The 15,368-nt window shown below is 59.4% G+C and overlaps 3 non-coding genes and 1 pseudogene across 3 annotated transcripts; all 4 read left to right on the top strand.

The window, feature by feature from the left end:
- The first annotated feature begins 3,559 nt into the window (after positions 1 to 3,559).
- Positions 3,560 to 5,397, top strand: LOC144786408 (18S ribosomal RNA; annotated as a pseudogene).
- Positions 5,398 to 6,402: 1,005 nt separating this feature from the next.
- On the top strand, positions 6,403 to 6,556 carry LOC144786286 (5.8S ribosomal RNA). Its single transcript, XR_013602110.1, has one exon. It is a non-coding gene; the product is annotated as a 5.8S ribosomal RNA (ribosomal RNA).
- Positions 6,557 to 6,927: 371 nt separating this feature from the next.
- LOC144786284 (5.8S ribosomal RNA) lies at positions 6,928 to 7,081 on the top strand. Its single transcript, XR_013602108.1, has one exon. It is a non-coding gene; the product is annotated as a 5.8S ribosomal RNA (ribosomal RNA).
- A 387-nt stretch (positions 7,082 to 7,468) lies between these two features.
- On the top strand, positions 7,469 to 7,622 carry LOC144786283 (5.8S ribosomal RNA). Its single transcript, XR_013602107.1, has one exon. It is a non-coding gene; the product is annotated as a 5.8S ribosomal RNA (ribosomal RNA).
- Positions 7,623 to 15,368: the final 7,746 nt, after the last annotated feature.

Below are 15,368 nucleotides of genomic sequence, written 5' to 3'. Positions count from 1 at the left end.
ATAGGGGCAGGGTATGCCGGGACACCCCGCCTGGGCTGGAGGTTCTCTGCCGGGGACCAGAATGGCTGTGCCCGGGCAACACCTCCCTAGGCATCTGGGGCTCCCTCCACTGGCCCGCGGCGTGGCAAAGTGCCCGGGACGGGCTCCATGGGTCCCGGGCAGTCCTCCCCCAGGTGTCTGGGCCCGAGAGCTCCGGCAGCCCCACCTGCGCCTGAGGCCCAGCAGCCGGGGTCTCTCCGAGCCCTGTGTGGGCAGGTGGGAGCCCTACCGTGAAGGCCTCGGGGCAGGCAGATGGGAGTCCTTTCGGTCGCGGCCATCTGGTCGCACCCCTCTCCTCGGCCATCTGGTCGCACCCCTCCCCTCGGCCATCTGGTCGCACCCCTCCCCTCGGCCATCTGGTCGCACCCGTATGCTATCCTATGGGGCGACCAGATGGCCAGGCTTCCCTGGAAGTCTCGATGAGGTGCCATCCGCCTTCCGGATCCCAGCCAGGTCTCCAGGAGGTCGGGCATGTTCACGCCTAGGGTCCCCAGGGCCTTGCGGTGCGCACAGGTTCCCAGAAAGAGGGGTAGCCTTTCTCCGAATTAATAGGGACAAGGTACTCTGGGATCCCTCTCGGCCTAGCGGTCCTCCGACGGCAGCTGGACGGGCCAGGATGCCGCCCCAGCCCTGGGTCTGTCCCTGGGCCTGCCGCGTGGCAGGATGCCCTGGATGGGATCCCGCAGGCCCGCGGAGACTCCCCCTGATGGGATGGGTCCAGGGGCCCCGGGGAGGGCAGCCTCCCCACCCTCGGCTCTGTCCTTGGTCCTGCCGCGCGGCAGGGTGCCCGGGACCTGGGGCCCGGTTGGGCCCCGGGTCGGGTGCTCCGGCCCTGGGCCCAATCCCACGGCCTGCCACACTGCCAAAGGCCGGGTCAGGGTTCCAGGCTTGCTTGGCTGGGTTCAGGAGCTCCGACCAGGGCCCCTGAGGGCCCTGGAGGAGGGAGGCATTCCCACCCCGGGCTCTGTCCTGAGTCCCGCTGCGTGGCAGGGTGCCCGGGACAGGGTCCGGAGGGCCCGGGGAGGAGTCCCCTGCGCCTCCGGGCCTGGGAGCCCCGGCTGGGTCCAAGGGCCCGGCCGGGCTCCGGGTCGGGTGCTTGGTCCCCGGGCCTTGCCCCCCTGGCCTGCCGGACTGCCAAAGGCCCGGGACAGGGTACTGTGGTGCCCGGGGAGCCTCCCCTTGCTTGGCTGGGTTCAGGAGCTCCGGTCGGGGCACCTGAGGGCCCGGGGAGGGCGTCCTCACCACCCCGAGCTCTCTCTTGGATCCTGCCGTGTGGCAGGGTGCCCGGGACGGAGTCTGGAGGGCCCAGGGAGGCTACCCCTGCGCCTCTGGGCCTGGGAGCCCTGGCTGGGTCCAGGGGCCCTGCCGGGCCCCGGGTCGGGTGCTCCGGCCGCGGGCCCTGTCCCCCAGCCTGCGCCACTGCCAAAGCCCCGGGACGAGGTTCCGTGGTGCCCGGGGAGCCTCCCCTTGCTTGGCTGGGTTCAGGAGCACCGTCCAGGGCCCCTGAGGGCCCCGGGGAGGGTGGCCTCCCCACCACGGGCTCCGTCCGCGGTCCTGCCGCATGGCAGGGTGCCCGGGATGGTGTCTGGCGGGCCTGAGGAAGCTTCCCCTGCACCTCCGGGCCTGGAAGCCCCGACTGGGTCCACGGGCCCGGCCGGGGCCTCGGGTCGGGTGCTCGGGCCCTGGGCCCTGCTCCCCGCCCCTCGGCCTGCTGCACTGCCAAAGGCCCGGGTCGGGGTTCTGTGGTGCCCAGGCAGCCTCCCCTTGTTTGGCTGGCTGGGTTCAGGAGCTCCGGCCGTGGCCCCGGAGGATCAGGGGCCCCCGGGGGAGGGTGGCCTCCCCACCCCTGGCTCCGTCCTGGGTCCTGCCGTGTAGCAGGGTGCCCGGGACGGGGTCCGACAGGCCCGAGGAGGCTTCCCCTGCGCCTCTGGGCCTGGGAGCCCCGGCTGGGTCCAGGGGCCCGGCCGTGCCCTGGGTCGGGTGCTCTGGCCCTGGGCCATCCCCCTGCCTGCTGCACTGCCAAAGGCCCGGGTCGGGGTTCCGTGGTGCCCGGGCAGCCTCCCCTTGCTTGGCTGGGTTCAGGAGCTCCGTCCGGGGCCCCTGAGGGTCAGGGGCCCCTGGGGAGGGTGGCCTCCCCACCCCGGGCTCCGTGCTGGGTCCTGCCGCATGGCAGGGTACCCTTGATGGGGTCCGGCAGGTCCGGGGAGGCTTCGCCTGCGTCTCTGGGCCTTGGAGCCCTGGCTGGGTCCAGGGTCCCAGCCGTGCCCGGGTCAGGGTACCGTGGTGCCCAGGCAGCCTCCCCTTGCTTGGCTGGGTTCAGGAGCCACATCCGGGCCCCTGAGGGCCCCAGGGAGGGTGGCCTCCCCACCCCGGGCTCCGTCCTTGGTCCTGCCGCGTGGCAGGGTGCCCGGGACGGAGTCCGCTTCCCCTACGCCTCTGGGCCTAGGAGCCCCGGCTGGGTCCAGGGGCCCGGCCGGGCCCCGTGTCTGGTGCTCCGGCCCTGGGCCCAGTCCCCCTCGTGTCACCTCGTGTGCACGTATTACAAGAAAGGGGGTCATTTTCATCCAGATTACTGGGGAGAGGGTCAGTCAGACCTCTGTGAGGTCTGGCGATTCTGAATCGAGGGAAGGCAGGACCCGGGCCCGCCCCCAGGTACGCACCTGCCGCTGAGCCCCTTGCCGATGGTCCTTTTTCTCCGAGTTTGCTCAGGCAGACCTCCGTGAGGTCCGGCGATGCCAAGACGGGGGCAGGCAGAACCTGGGCCTGCCCTCCGGGGCCCGGAAACGCACCTGCCTCTCGGGCCCCTACCCGATGGGCCTTTTTTTCAGAGTCTGCTTGCCCCCGGAGCGGGCAGGCAGAGGATGCTAAGCCAGCATACCCCTGTGCAGGACGGCCTGCCAGGGGATGCACCGGCTGAACTCTGATCGATTGGGCACTCTCGGTCTGTTTAGGGATAGACTGCTTGGCCAGCCTCGGCTGTTGTTTCAGGCAAAGAGCTTCCACCCCGCATGGACTGACCATCTCGAGGGCCTGCCGCCTGGCGGGAGGCCCTTTACACCCAGCAGAGTGAAGGCTGAGTGGCCCCGGCAGCTTGTGCCCCCCAGTGGTCTGACCCGAGCTGGAGGGGTCGGGTCAGACCACTTGGATGCTGTAGGAGGCCCTTGGATGCTGCTGCCCAGCAGGTCCGTAGGCCCCGTGTGCCACACCGTCACCCCTCACTGCCCAGCACATTTCCACAGAAGCTCGCAACGACCGTTCCGAGGGGTGCTGCCGCCGCCAGGCTCCGGCACCCCTGCGTCTCGCTCAGGCTGCGCCTCAGCCCGCCTCTCCCTCCCTGGGGAGATGGCTGGGCCTGCCGGTGCCCATGCGACCACACCGCTCCACACCCCTCCAGCGAGCCCTCCCGTCCCGGGGGGGGGGGCACCTTCCCCTGGCAGGCTCGAGAGAGATGGAGGGCGTGTGCGAAGGTTAACGGTCGGGGAGATGGGCATGCGGCCCGCACCCCGTCATCAGATGCGGCTACCTGGTTGATCCTGCCAGTAGCATATGCTTGTCTCAAAGATTAAGCCATGCACGTGCAAGTACACACGGCCGGTACAGTGAAACTGCGAATGGCTCATTAAATCAGTTATGGTTCCTTTGATCGCTCCATCTGTTACTTTGATAACTGTGGTAATTCTAGAGCTAATACATGCCGACGAGCGCTGACCTCCCGGGATGCGTGCATTTATCAGACCAAGACCAATCCGGGCTCACCCGGCCGCTTTGGTGTCTCTAGATAACCTCGGGCCGATCGCACGTCCCCGTGATGGCGACGATACATTCGGATGTCTGCCCCATCAACTTGACAAGCCTGGGAAACGTCTACCACATCCAAGGAAGGCAGCAGGCCCGCAAATTACCCACTCCCGACTCGGGGAAGTAGTGAAGAAAAATAACAATACAGGACTCTTTCGAGGCCGTGTATTTGGAATGAGTACACTTTAAATCCTTTAACGAGGATCCATTGGAGGGCCAGTCTGGTGCCAGCAGCTGCAGTAATTTCAGCTCCAATAGCATATATTAAAGTTGCTGCAGTTAAAAAGCTCATAGTTGGATCTTGGAATCGAGCTGGCGGTCTGCCGCGAGGCGAGCTCCCGCCTGTGCCAGCCCCTGCCTCTTGGCGCCCCCTTGATGCTCTTGACTGAGTGTCCTGGGGGTCCGAAGCGTTTACTTTGAAAAAATTAGATGGTTCAAAGCAGGCCGGTCGCCTGACTACTTCAGCTAGGAATAATGGAATAGGACTCCGGTTCTATTTTGTTGGTTTTCGGAACTGGGGCCATGATTGAGAGGGACGGCCGGGGGCATTCATATTGTGCCGCTAGAGGTGAAATTCATGGACCGGCGCAGGTCGAACCAAAGCGAAGCATTTGCCAAGAATGTTTTCATTAATCCAGAACGAAAGTTGGAGGTTCGAAGACGATCAGATATCGTCGTAGTTCCGACCATAAACGATGCCGACTAGCGATCAGGGGCGTTATTCCCATGAGCCACCGAGCAGCTTCCGGGAAACCAAAGTCTTTGGGTTCCGGGAGGAGTATGGTTGCAAAGCTGAAAGTTAAAGGAATTGACGGAAGGGCACCAACCGGAGTGGAGCCTGCGGCTTAATCTGACTCAACATGGGAAACTTCGCCCGGACACGGAAAGGATTGAAAGATTGATAGCTCTTTCTCGATTCTGTAGGTGGTGGTGGATGGCCGTTCTTAGTTGGTGGAGCGATTTGTCTGGTTAATTTCGATAACGAAGGAGACTCCTCCATGCTAACTGGTTACGCGACCCACATCCAACTTCTTAGAGGGACAAGTGGCGTTCAGCCACATGAGATCGAGCAATAACAGGTCTGTGATGCCCTTAGATGTCCGGGCTGCACGCACGCTACACTGAACGGATCAGCGTGTGTCTACAGTAAGCCGACAGGTGCGGGTAACCCGCTGAACCCCGTTCGTGATAGGGATTGGGGATTGCAATTATTTCCCATGAACGCGGAATTCCCAGTAAGTGCGGGTCATAAGCTCGCGTTGATTAAGTCCCTGCCCTTTGTACACACTGCCCGTCGCTACTACCGATTGGATCGTTTAGTGAGGTCCTCGGATTGGCCCCGCCAGGGTCGGCAACGGCCCTGGCGGAGCACCGAGAAGACGATCAAACATTTTTTTTTTTTTTATAAACTCTGTTTATTGATTTTTCAACACAGAACAATACAAGGGTTCGGTATTACGGTACAGTGAGGCAACACCTAAAGACGATGAAACTTGACTATCTAGAGGATATAAAAGTCGAAACAAGGCTTCCGTAGGTGAACCTATGGAAGGATCATTAACGGCGGAGCGGCCCAAGCGACCGTCGGCTCCAGCCCAAAGGCCTTGGCCGCCTCCAGCAAGCACGCACCCTAGGCACAAGGCCCGGCCCTGCTCTGGTGCGCCCCGGCCGGCGGAGCGTTCCATGGCCGCATGGGGTGCTCGGGTTTAGGACCGGGACTTCGGCGGGCCTCTTCCCCCAGAGACAGAACCCAAGTTCACCCGGCACAAACCCCCCCATTGCGGGGTGGGGTGGGGGTTAACCGAATGGCAGTGCATCCCGGGCTGGTACCACCCCTCCCTCAAAAGCCCCTGGTGCCGACTGGGCCTTCTCGCGCCCGAGCCCTGGCCCGACTGGGGTCCGGGCGACCGAGGAGCGGCCCTTCTTGCGCGGCAGGGCGTCCTGAAATAGAAGGGGCCGAAGGCCTGCGAGGGGACCCAGGTACCTCTCGGTGGGTGGCGTGCCGGATGGGGAGCTGCCTGGCTCTTCCCTTCTGGCTCCTCCAACCCTGGCAAAGGGTGGGGTGGTCCGATCGCCAGCCCGCCGTCATGGCTCGGGGCCGCCTGGTGACGGACAGCTGACGCGCTGGTGGAACGACCCTCCCTCGTTGCCAGGTACCCGGTTTGGCCTGGTCCCGGGCAGAGGGATTTTAAGACTTGTGCGGTCCCTCCCGGTTACCCCGGGAGGGACCGGCGGCTGCGGGGCTGCCTGCGCACGTCGCACCGGGAGCCCCCTTCCTCGCCCGTGGGTGGGCGGTGGGGTCTCCCGGGCCGAGCGCCTGGCAATGTTTTTTTCTCCTAACGGTGCAGTCTGACTCCCAGAGGGGAAGCCTTAAAGGGGCACCTGGGCCATCTCGCCACGTGGGCGACGGACGGACGGACGGACGGACGAACGGACGGTGAACGGACGGACGAACAGACGAATGGACGGACGGACAGATGGACGGAGGAACGGACGGAGGGCGTCACCTTCCTCCCACCTCTCCTGCTCCCGCAGGTGGGTGACCGTTTTCGAAAAGTTGCCTGTGACTCTTGGCGGTGGATCACTTGGCTTGCGCGTCGATTAAGAACACAGCTAGCTGTGAGAAATAGTGTGAATTACAGGACACATTGATCATCGACACTTCGAACGCACCTTGCGGCCCCTGGTTCCTCCCCGGGCTACGCCTGTCTAAGGGTCGCTCAATCGGTAATCACCCCGGTGCTTCCCCGGGACGCGGCTGGGGCAGTTGCAGGGTTAGCTCTGCTTCCCCTTAGTCCCCCTGTTGGACTTGGCCCTTCTGGCAGGCTCTCCCAGAGGGGAAGCCTTAAACGGGGCGCCTGGGCCGTCTCGCAACGTGGGCGACGGACGAACGGACGGACGAACGGACAGACGAACGGACGGACGGATGGACGAACGAACGGACAGACGGACGAACGGATGGACGAACAAACGGACGGACGGACGGACGGACAAACGGACGAACGGATGGATGAACGGACGGAGGGCGTCGCCTTCCTCCCACCTCTCCTGCTCCCGCAGGTGGGCGACCGTTTTCGAAAAGTTGCCTGTGACTCTTGGCGGCGGATCACTTGGCTCGCGCGCCGATTAAGAACACAGCTAGCTGCGAGAAATAGTGTGAATTACAGGACACATTGATCATCGACACTTCGAACGCACCTTGCGGCCCCTGGCTCCTCCCGGGGCTATGCCTGTCTAAGGGTCGCTCAAACGGCAATCGCCCCGGGGCTTCCCCGGGACGCGGCTGGGGCCGTTGCAGGGTTAGCTCTGCTTCCCCTTAGTCCCCCTGTTGGACTTGGCCCTTCTGGCAGGCTCTCTCAGAGGGGAAGTCTTAAACGGGGCGCCTGGGCCGTCTCGCAACGTGGGCGACGGACGGACGAACGGACGGACGAACGGACAGACAAACGGACGAACGGACGGACGGATGGACGAACGAACGGACGAACGGATGGACGAACAAACGGACGGACGATCGAACGGACGGACGGACGGACGAACGGAAGAACGGATGGATGAACGGACGGAGGGCGTCGCCTTCCTCCCACCTCTCCTGCTCCCGCAGGTGGGCGACCGTTTTCGAAAAGTTGCCTGTGACTCTTGGCGGTGGATCACTTGGCTCGCGCGTCGATTAAGAACACAGCTAGCTGCGAGAAATAGTGTGAATTACAGGACACATTGATCATCGACACTTCGAACGTACCTTGCGGCCCCTGGCTCCTCCCGGGGCTATGCCTGTCTAAGGGTCGCTCAATCGGCAATCGCCCCGGGGCTTCCCCGGGACGCGGCTGGGGCCGTTGCAGGGTTAACTCTGCTTCCCCTTAGTCCCCCTGTTGGACTTGGCCCTTCTGGCAGGTTCACCCCTGAACTTTTTGCTTTTGGTATGTGACCTGGTGATAGTGATTTTTGGTTTCTGCGCACTTTACCACTGTGTCCCAGCGTAAAGTGCGTGGTGTGGTGAGGTTGGCCTGCCTTCCCATAGGAATGCATGGGGAATGTATGTGTCCCTGGTAGTTCCTGATGCGTGGGGAGTGCAGGTGCGAGTTTGGTATGTGCGGACTTGTGTGATTGAATGCTGCGCGATGATGTATGCGGCGTGAATGTGTCTAGTGTGGAAGTGCCACTTCTAGAAGTTGGTGTACCTGTGCAGTGAATGCGCTGGCTTGTGATTGGCTGTGACTGGCTGGTGTGCTAGGCTCCAGGAGTCAGGATGGGTCTGCCCCGGTGGTGAATGGGAGATCTGCATGTGTAATGTGAGGGAGAGTACACCTGGGACCTGAATAGGGCTGGGCTTTCCCCACACAATGCTGGCTCCGCCCCCTGTGGTGCGACTGATGACCCTAGCCTGCCTAGTGAATAGTGAGAGGGGCTGAGCACATCAGAGTGCTCCAAAACCAGCTGCGACTGTTTTTCCCCCCACCCTGCACACAAAGACAAAGGGATTTAGTGTATAAAAAGAGGCTGTGACCTCTTACAAAATGTTCTCTTGCTGATCTTATTTTGGAGGGGGCCTGCTGCTGCTGCTGGGCGCCAGGAGGACCGCCACTGGGGATTGCCTCCCTGCCTAGGAGGACCCTGTGAGCTGGATCCTAGACCCAGCCTTGCCCCCCCACCTCCTGAAGGACTTGTTGCTGGACTTTGGGGCATTAGCGCAAGAGAGCGCTTTACTTTTAACCCTTCTGGAGCCCGAGCACTCAGAGCACTTTATTTTCACTTTGGCGGCTGCCCACACCGCATATTGACGTGTTCCTGCCTTCGAGGGCTCCTGGCAGGTGCCCACCCCGCCAGGGCCGTTGTGTCCGGGATTATATAAGGGAGCTCACCCCGTTTTATTCCTGCCTCAACCCGGGAGCCTACCCCGTACTTTCCCGAGGAATCGCCGCCATGAGTTAAAGCACGCCCAGAGCCTAGGGGCTGGTCCGAGGGCCGCGCTGCCATTGGCTGCCCATGGAAGAATCGCCGCGCTGCCATTGGCTGCCCCAGGAAAGCAGGACGGAGGACGGGAGCCCACCCCGCCTCCATACGACGCGCCGCGAGAGGAGTGCGGCTGGGCGCAAGGCTCCACGGTGCCGGAGAGTCCCGAAGCTAAGCAGAGCTGCCGGGAGAAGAGGGAACCCGACGGAGACCCCACCCCCCTGTTGCCGGTGAGTGCGGGTGTCTCGTCAGGGCTCATAGTGTAGAGCGGCCCCGGAAGGCAGCAGGCCGCTCCACTCCTTGCCATTCCTTCTAGGGGCCACGAGAGGCTCCGGGCCATAATTGTTGTTTCTTGTCCCCCCCCCCCCCCCAGAGGGACTGCCACGAGCTTGGGGCATTGGTTATAGCAGAGCGGCCCCGGCTGGCAGCGGGCCGCTCCTCCGTCGTCCCGCAATTTTCCTAACGCCCACGGAGGGCTCTTGGGGGCATTTTGAGTTGCAAGTCCCCCGAGAGGGACTCCGCCATAAGAGGGGGCATTCAGGGTGGTAGGGTGGCCCCGGCTGGCAGCGGGTCGCTCCCCCCACAGCAGGCTCCACTGTTGTTCTGGGTCACAGAGCCTGCGAGGCTCCCACGTGTTGGCCCCATTGTTTCCACAGCTGCCCAGCAGTTAGTGGGCAGCTGCTCCGTTTAGGCCCCCTGACATTGGGACACAGGGCGTTTCAGCCCCAGAGAAGCCAGTTGGCCTGGGGACAGTCACAGGTTGTGGCCTATGTGATTTCTGCGCAATTGTCCTTTGCTGCACCTCTGAATGTGTTTTTATGCGTCATGTGCTTTTCCCTACATCGCTGAATGTATGTTTATGTATCATGTGTTTTTCCCTACACCTCTGAATATTTGTATGCATCATGTGTAATGTTTTCATGCCTATACCCCTAAATGTATAGTGATACTTAGGTGGTTGTTCTTCCTAGTACAGGGGTTGCTAATGAGGTCCTGGTTCCCTGCGTAATATTTTCCTACGGTGGTTAGGGTTGCGTAGGTGGTACTTACCTGCTTCCAGTGGTTACTGGTTGTGTGCTTTATTATCTATTTGGTTCTACAATTGTTCTATGTGCTAAGGGTTATTCCTACAAAGTGCTAATTCTACCAAGTGCTAGTTCTAAAAGTGTTTATTCCTGACGGTGGCGCCTGTGGCCCTGTTCCATGAACATAATTCCCTGTAAATTCTGCCCGTGCCTATGGCACATTGTAAAGTGTGTATTTATTATCTAATGTGTTTTGTACAATACAAAGGCTATTTTTATATATAACCTTGCGTGGAGTTTCCTTTGTGGTGGGCCTTGGGTGTTGTTGCTGGGGGTGCGTGCGCAAACACTTAACTTACATAGCCTCTGGGATAAGCCCTACTGCTCGCGCCACGTTGCCTAGAGGGTGAGCAGGGGTTATCTTTGGCGTGTAACTCCCTTGCCCTGACTAGAGTGGGGGTTTCTGCCTGGCTTTGGCACAAGCCTCAGCCAACTGGAAATCCCATTTCTAACATTGGAAGGCAGCGGAAGGGATGCGGATTTGTGTTTGCGCAGTACCACAGCGACAGCTGGCTGCACCACAAAACTCTGCATTTTAGACAAATCACAATTTGGGGATTTTTTTTTTTTAATTGTTCTAAATGTCATTTCTTGGGAAATATGGTTCTTGTGCACTGTGAGTTAGGTGTCCCTAGCTCTGGGTGGTTTTCTATCCCCTAAGTGCAGTCTGAATTTTCTGCATTCACCAGAGGGTGGGATCCAGTGGTAGCAGCATAATAGTGTCTAGTACATTTGTTCCCCGCCCTGCTCCCAGAGTTTGGTACCTGTGTCACATGTGGTCAGGTTGAGAAATCAGGGGTGGTAGAAACTGCCTTACCAGTCCAAGGGGGGGTTGTGTGTGGATGAATAGTGTGTTGCACTGGACAAGTGAATGTGAGTTCTCTGGGATAGGGAGCTTGCTGAATACCTTGTGAATTGGGTACTCTTGCTTCAGCTCAGACAGTTAAGTCCCCTGTGTTGCACGTGTCTGTGAGCATCCTGCCAAGATGGAATCTTCTTTTAACGTCTGTGGTCTGTTTAGGTACAGTATGCATAAGTTGGTACAGTTTTGTGAGGAGAGAGACATCACAGTGAATGAGACAGACACCCAGTTCAAGCTTAGGGATAGCCTAATCCAATGGCAGAAGGATGACTGGGAACGTGAGGACAGTGAGAAAGAGAGGGCCCGGGCCTCACACCATGAGGGTGGTGGGTATGTGGGGGGCCCTGAAGAGTCTGAAGATGATGACACTGCATGGGCACCAGCAGATAGAGAAGACCCCATAGATAGGGAGTCCCTTGCTGGGTCCAGTAGCGGAGGCAGTGCCTCATCCCTTTCCCTGTCCCCAGAGGAGAATAGGAGGTTAGCCTTAGAGGAGAAAATGGCATTATGGGCGCATGAGTTGAGTCTTAAGACTTTGGCCCTTGAGCAACAAAAGCTAGAGACTGAGAGGGTCTTAGCGCAGCAGAGGATAGAGGAGGCTGAGAGGGCCTTCACCAGAGAGAAATTAGCTCTGGAGGCTAGACTATCCCCTGCATGCAGTTATCATTTTCTGGATTCCCCAGGGAGGGTTGAGTCCAGTGGTGGCAGCAATATATACTTCAGTGCAGGAAGTCCCATTCCCAGTTCCCAGAGTATGGTACCTGTTTCCAAAGAAGAGGAGTATAGGTTGAAATTCAGGTGCAGTAGGAAACTGTCTCACCAGTCTTGGGAAGAGTTTGAGGATGACTGTCATGGAGCCCTGTTTGATTGGGTGCTGCTTCACACGGAAGATGAGTTTTTACACGCTGTTCAATCTGGTTCTCAGAGAGCACCTGCTCAGTTGTTGTTTGCCAGGGTTGCGCCAACACTTGTTGGGATGTGGGTTTTCTAATCCAGAGTTCCTTGCAAAGGAAGCAGACCGCTTAGAAAGTGCTAGAGGTTCTGAGGAGTCATTGGTGAGTGATTCCGAAAGTAGTGGTTCAGGGATCTTCCAGCACAGCGTGGTGGAAGAGGCTCAGAATAGCCCAGCTAGGTCCCAGTATAGTGAGGGGGTGTAGAGGCTTACTACCTATCTCAGTGGAGCAGGAGTGAGTGGGTAGCTGAGAGTCCCCAGATGCCCGAAGCCCTGACTCAGAACCTGGGTGGTTTCTTTAGGCAACACCAGGTTGGGGACCTAGGCTGTCCTGTTAGTCCATTTAAGGAGGATCTCCCAGTGTATAGAGGACCTGGAGCATCTGTAAGTGGAGCTCCAGTGGTTCTATTGTCCGGCAGTGCTACTCCAGTTGAGAGGGCACAGGAGTCCGAAGTGAGGAGTGAATGGGGGATGTGTTCCCCAGTGGAAGAACCAGTGGGTCAGGGACTACCCAGTTGGGGTAAGTTCCCGTGTAGTGACCATGGTGACACCACTTCTGTTCTGGGGGATCTTTGCGCACTGTCAGATGGACAGGGGACGGGAGATCTGCGCCAGACAGACGGTCACACGACATATGAGTCATGTGTCAGCCTCAGGGGGATGGTTTTTAAATCCCCAGAAGTCCTGGAGTGCCAGGTAGTTCTTCCTCCAAAGGTTCTAGACCAGAGGTTGGAAGGCCAGGTTCAGGATCCGCCTGACCTGAAGGGTGGGACGTCTGTAACCAGCGTCCTGACCAGTGCTTCTTCCAGGGGTACCACTCGAATTGGGAGGGTGCATAACTCTGGAAGGGGGTGCAGAGGGTGAGAGAGCCCGCCTCTGACCCCGGTGCAACCTGAGGGATTAAACCCTAGGTTGGAAGAATGGCGTTCTAAGGGTACCCCTCGCAAGAGGAGGAGGAACCCTAGATGGAGAGGTAGTGGAAGGAGCGCCTCCCCTGAGACTCCTGGTCCACCTGAGGGTGTAGACCCTAGGCTGGAGAACCAGTGGCAGTCTAGCCCTGTCTTACAGACAGGAAAAGTGGAGCATGGCTACTATGTACCAGGGGTTACTACCCCCGCTCTGTGAATAGGCAGGGACCAGTGGCACCTGGGTGGCCTAGGGCCTGGTCCTGGCCGCGGACAGCTTGGGAGTACCAGTGGGGTAGCCCAGTTGTTCCAGATAGTGTTTCTAGAAGGAACCCGCTGGGTTCACCGTGGCGTAGAACAGGAGGGTGTCCCTGCAGTTGCGGACCCGCGTCCGTGTTCTATCGCCCCAGGCAAGGAAGCCCATCACAGTGGTGATTGGTCTACCCTGCGTTTTGGCTGGAAGGGTGTTGTGCTGGACTTGGCCCTTCTGGCAGGTTCACCCCTGAACTTTTTGCTTTTGGTATGTGACCTGGTGATAGTGACTTTTGGTTTCTGCACACTTTACCACTGTGTCCCAGCGTAAAGTTTGTGCGTGTGGTGAGGTTGGCCTGCTCTCCCATAGGAATGCATGGGGAATGTATGTGTCCCTGGTAGTTCCTGATGCGTGGGGAGTGCAGGTGCGAGTTTGGTATGTGCGGACTCGTGTGATTGAATGCTGCTCGATAATGTGTGCGGTGTGAATGTGTCTAGTGTGGAAGTGCCACATCTAGAAGTTGGTGTACCTGTGCAGTGAATGTGCTGGCTTGTGATTGGCTGTGATGGGCTGGTGTGCCAGGCTCCAGGAGTCCGGATTGGTCTGCCCCGGTGGTGAATGGAAGATCTGCATGTGTAATGTGAGGGAGGGGTACACCTGGGACATGAATAGGGCTGGGCTTTCCCCACACAATGCTGGCTCCACCCCCTGTGGTGTGACTGATGACCCTAGCCTGCCTAGTGAACAGTGAGAGGGGCTGAGCACATCAGAGTGCTCCAAAACCAGCTGCGACTGGTTTTCCCCCCACCCTGCACACAAAGACAAAGGGATTTAGTGTATAAAAAGAGGCTGTGACCTCTTACAAAATGTTCTCTTGCTGATCTTATTTTGGAGGGGGCCTGCTGCTGCTGGGCGCCAGGAGAACTGCCACTGGGGATTGCCTCCGTGCCTAGGAGGACCCTGTGAGCTGGATCCTGGGCCCAGCCTTGCCCCCCACACCTCCAGAAGGACTTGTTGCTTAACTTTGGGGGCATTAGCGCATGAGAGCGCTTTACTTTTAACCCTTCTGGAGCCCGAGCACTCAGAGCGCTTTATTTTCACTTTGGCGGCTGCCCACGCCGCATATTGCCGTGTTCCTGCCTACGAGGGCCCCTGGCAGGTGCCCACCCCCCCAGGGCCGTTGTGTCCGGGATTATATAAGGGAGCTCACCCCGTTTTATTCCTGCCTCAACCCGGGAGCCTACCCCGTACTTTCCTGAGGAATTGCTGGCATGAGTTAAGGCGCCCCCGGAGCCTAGGGGCTGGCCCGAGGGCCGCGCTGCCATTGGCTGCCCGAGGAAGAATCGCCGCGCTGCCATTGGCTGCCCCAGGAAAGCAGGAAGGGAGACGGGAGCCCACCCCGCCTCCATACGACGCGCCGCGAGAGGAGTGCGACTGGGCGCGAGGCTCCCCGGTGCCAGAGAGTCCCGAAGCTAAGCAGAGCTGCCGGGAGAAGAGGGAGCCCGACGGAGACGCCACCCCCCTGTTGCCGGTGAGTGCGGGCGTCTCATCAGGGCTCATAGTGTAGAGCGGCCCCGGAAGGCAGCGGGCCGCTCCACTCCTTGCCATTCCTTCTAGGGGCCACGAGAGGCTCCGGGCCATAATTGTTGTTTCTAGTCCCCCCGCAGGGACTCCCACGAGCTTGGGGCATTGGTCATAGCAGAGCGGCCCCGGCTGGCAGCGGGCCGCTCCTCTGTCGTCCCGCAATTTTCCTAAAGCCCACGGAGGGCTCTTGGGGGGGCATTTTGAGTTGCAAGTCCCCCGAGAGGGACTCCGCCATCAGAGGGGGCATTCAGGGTGGTAGAGCGGCCCCGGCTGGCAGCGGTTCGCTCCCCCCACAGCAGGCTCCACAGTTGTTCTGGGTCACAGAGCCTGCGAGGCTCCCACGTGTTGGCCCCATTGTTTCCACAGCTGCCCAGCACTTAGTGGGCAGCTGCTCCGTTTAGGCCCCCTGACATTGGGACACAGGGCGTTTCAGCCCCAGAGAGGCTAGTTGGCCTTGGGACAGTCACAGATTGTGGCCTATGTGATTTCTGCGCAATTGTCCTTTGCTGCACCTCTGAATGTGTTTTTATGCGTCATGTGTTTTTCCCTACACCTCTGAATGTTTGTATGCATCATGTGTAATGTTTTCATGCCTATACCCCTAAATGTATAGTGATACTTAGATGGTTGTTCTTCCTAGTACAGAGGTTGCTAGTGAGGTCCTGGTTCCCTGCGTAATATTTTCCTAAGGTGGTTAGGGTTGCGTAGGTGGTAATTATCTGCTACCAGTGGTTACTGGTTGTGTGCTTTATTTTCTATTTAGTTCTACAATTGTTCTATGTGCTAAGGGTTAACCCTACAAAGTGCTAATTATACCAAGTGCTAGTTCTAAAAGTGTTTATTCCTGACAGTGGCGCCCTTGGCCCTGTCCCATGCCCCTAATCCCCTGTAAACTCTGCCCGTGCCTATGGCACATTGTAAAGTGTGTATTTATTATCTA

This window comes from Lissotriton helveticus, chromosome 10 (assembly GCF_964261635.1).
Source record: "Lissotriton helveticus chromosome 10, aLisHel1.1, whole genome shotgun sequence".
Taxonomy (NCBI): domain Eukaryota; kingdom Metazoa; phylum Chordata; class Amphibia; order Caudata; family Salamandridae; genus Lissotriton; species Lissotriton helveticus.
Note: the sequence above shows the minus strand (reverse complement) of the source record. Positions and strands in the feature narration are given on the sequence as shown.